This window comes from Oncorhynchus mykiss, chromosome 21, assembly GCF_013265735.2.
Source record: "Oncorhynchus mykiss isolate Arlee chromosome 21, USDA_OmykA_1.1, whole genome shotgun sequence".
Taxonomy (NCBI): domain Eukaryota; kingdom Metazoa; phylum Chordata; class Actinopteri; order Salmoniformes; family Salmonidae; genus Oncorhynchus; species Oncorhynchus mykiss.
This window is the reverse complement of record NC_048585.1, coordinates 23,539,195-23,542,795: the sequence shown is the minus strand read 5'-3', so window position 1 is coordinate 23,542,795 and position 3,601 is coordinate 23,539,195.

Genomic DNA, 3,601 nt, shown 5'->3' with positions numbered 1-3,601 from the left:
TTTATGCTAATTTGTAGTTTCTTATTGATTTTCACCAAAGAAGGTCAATGAATATTTGTCTGCATTGACATCATATAGAGCTGAATTGACATCAGTGTAGTTTTGATGAAGTCCCGTCCTCAACTGCTCAGGGATTTCTCTATGAGTTCTCGGAGATGAACTTATTCCACATCCTCTGCCGCATGGCCAGCCCTCTCTCCATCAACTGTGATGGCTGTGAGCTATATCTATGGTAAAGTCATGGTTTCTAGGACATATAACTACAACTCACAGACAAACACCTCATAGAATTCATGTGAGTCCCCAGCGTGCCATATAAAAACTGGAGATTTGAGGGCAAAAGGACTGTATTTAAGTTTAGTTAAGGGGCGGCAGGTAGCCTAGTGGTTAGAGCGTTGGGTGGATCGAATCTCCGAGCTGACAAGGTAAAAATCTGTCATTCTGTCTCTGAACAAGGCAGTTAACCCACTGTTCCTAGGCCATCATTGTAAATAATAATTAGTCCTCAACTTACTTGCCTAGTTAAATAAAAAGTTGGTTTCCTTCTTTTTACTGTTTCAGACAGCCATTAAATATGGAGTGAATGCGATGTTGTTGATCCTCTGTATTTTCAAGTATTGCCGTGGCAGCATCATGTTAAGAGTATGCTTGTCATAAGCAGGGACTAGGGAGTTTATACAAAAGGGCTATGTTGTATCTTGACTCTTCGGATGAACTTTAGACTCGGGAATGGGGACCGAGACTGATACATCGTTTTAGATGCAACGAGTGTTTTATTGAAAAGTTATGTGTCTTACATTACTTCAGGAAGTCCCTTTAACAACCGACTTCAATACCCATAATGCTTAGCATTAGAACTACGGCTTCAGAAACCCACATAGTACATAAATAGTTAGTCCCAATATATAAAATATAGTATTTCCTCCCGCTTAAATGGCATATCCACATTAACATAAGCAAACTAAACTTTCTCTTACTTGTGAGAGAGGGTAGACTGCCTCAACATCCCTCTAAACCCAAAGATGAGTATTATGCCCCTTGCTTCCAGGGTTAGCACTATGTATAACATTCAGGAGGTTTTCTTTCTCTAGGTCGGTTGCGACATAACCCGGGATCAGGCTTAGTCACAGGCTGGTGTAGCATCTGTTGGCGGCAGTGAAGAAGAAGCTGGTGCGGTTGCTGACTTGTTCTGGTGGTGTGTCAGCTCGTCTGTGAAGGTACCTCTGCTTCAGGGATTGAAGCTGCAGGTTCTCGTGGGAGCAACTGGTTAACATGTCTCTGCCAGGTCTGGTTGTCTTGGGTGCAGACTGTATGAGGCAGGCCAAGTCTTTTGAGAACAGTTGCGGGTGGCCACCTTTCTGTAGTGGTGTAGTTGCGTGTGAGGACTGGATCTTCAACAGTGAACTGTCTGTCTTTATACCATTTAGCTGGCTGGTTGACTTGGTCTTGCTGCTTGTTTTACACCAACGTTTTGGTGGGCATGTCTTTTCATGAGCAGATAGGCAGGGGACGTTCCAGTTGTTGCATGAGGGGTATTACAATACTTTAGTGGTGCTTCACTTCTGGACGCCTTGAGTGCATGTTTGTCTGAACCCTTCACTCTTCAAGTCTATGAGTGGATGGATGATAAGGACTTGAGAGGATGTGTTTGATTCCATTGCTCTGGAGGAAATGTCCATCTCCTTGGAAACAAAAGATTGCCATTGTCCGTGACTAACTGCTCAGGCATTCCGAGACATCCAAACATCTCCAAACAGGTACGTGATCCCGAAGATAAGATAATAAGGGTATTTCAGTCCTTGACGTGAAAGCAATGGGCTTCTCCTGCAGATGTGCTGTCAGACACGACGGCCCGAACTCCATATAGGGAAGCGTTGCAGGCCAGTGGAATTGGCAAGAACAGGTCAAAGTGAGTCAACACCTTTTCAATCAATGCTGCCTTTCTTGAAAGTAGTGTCACACTTTGTAAACAACCAGGATTTGCTCTCTCTCATTACCTCATGCAAAGGCTTCAGCTGCAGGATGAACTCGTCGTAGTCATTCAGGACGCCAAGGAAAGGCCGCAGCTGGCCGACTTTCTCTGGAGTAGGAGGATCTACAATGACTGTCACTTTCAATGGGGCTGTGTGGAGACCGCCAGCATCAATCAAATGGCCTAAGGACTCCACTGCGTGCTTGAAAAAGTTGGACTTCTCGAATTGCAAACACGTAAGCCTTACTCTGCAAGTCGATTTAGCAGATGCTCCTATCCAGAGCAACTAGGGTTAAGTGCCTTGCTCAAGGGTACGTCGGCAGATTTTTCACTTAGTTGGCTTGGGGATTCAAACCTGCAACCTTTCGGTTACTGGTCCAACACTGTTAACCACTAAGCTACCTTCCGCCCTACCTGCCACCCTTTTAAAGGTTCAGCAGTTGCTCCTCGCCATCCTTTCCTGTGATGAGGATTTCATCAAGGTAACAATATGACCTAGGGTGGTCGCTCAGGACCTGATCCATGGACCTCTGGAACAAGGCAGATGCCAACGTGATTCCAAAAGGCAAGTGGCGGTATCAGTAGAGTCCCATGTGGGTAGTGATGGTGAGGTACTTTTGTGACTCTTCATCTACATGCAGCTGCAGGAAGACTTTGTTGAGATCAATCTTGCAGTATTGCTTTCCACCAACCTTACGCGTAGTTCCTCGATAATTGGAGGAAGCGGGTATTGTTCCACCATCAGTACAGGATTAATGTTCACCTTTATCTCCACACAGGGGAATGGAGCCAGTTCATCCTTAAAAACAGCTGCATGTCGAGTCTGCACAGCTGACAACCCTGTTTCTTCCACTGTCACCGATTCACCTTCGCCCAGTCCAGACAAATCTTTTCAAACCATGGTCGGCATATCAGCACCTTGACCACATAGATGGGAAGTTTGGCTTTTTATCGGTTTAGTTCCAGCATGATTTCTGTCATTCCGTCATGGGGACAATCTCTCAGTGTGAATTTTTGCATGTGTCTGTGAAAGGTGGTTCAGCCTTATTTTTTATCGTTTTTCTGACATAAGTGAGACAGCTGCTCCAGTATCGATTTACATCTTTTTTGATTGTCCTCCCTATGGTGTTGTGACACCGTTGGCTGTAGAGTGTCCTTTTACTGTCAATTCCTTGATCAGTAGCTCCTCCACAGAGTCTATGCCACTGTTGCATGACTGGTCCTGCTTCACAGCATGCAGGTGTTTCTTCTTGGGGTGCAGCTGGCTGTGTTTCCTTTTCCAGATATTTCCTTATAGCTGTCCTTTGCTGGTTTCTCTCTATTTCTTTTACAAGTTCGCTCAATGTGTCCTTTCTTTTCACAATGGCGTCATGTCAGCTCCTTTGCTCAGCATTCAGATGGGTGATGACCCTGCTTTCCATGGTGCCCCCTTTTTTTCTATCCTGCACTGCTGCTGCTCTGTGCACTCTTGATACAGCCCCCAGCTGTTGTGCTTATTTGCAGCTAGCTCCATTGATTCAGTGAGTAGGCACTTCTGTATTGCCTCACTCCTTAAGCCACACACAAGCCGATCGAGTGTCATTCAATGTTGCATTAAACTCAATGTTCAGTTAGTCTCTTTTATATATA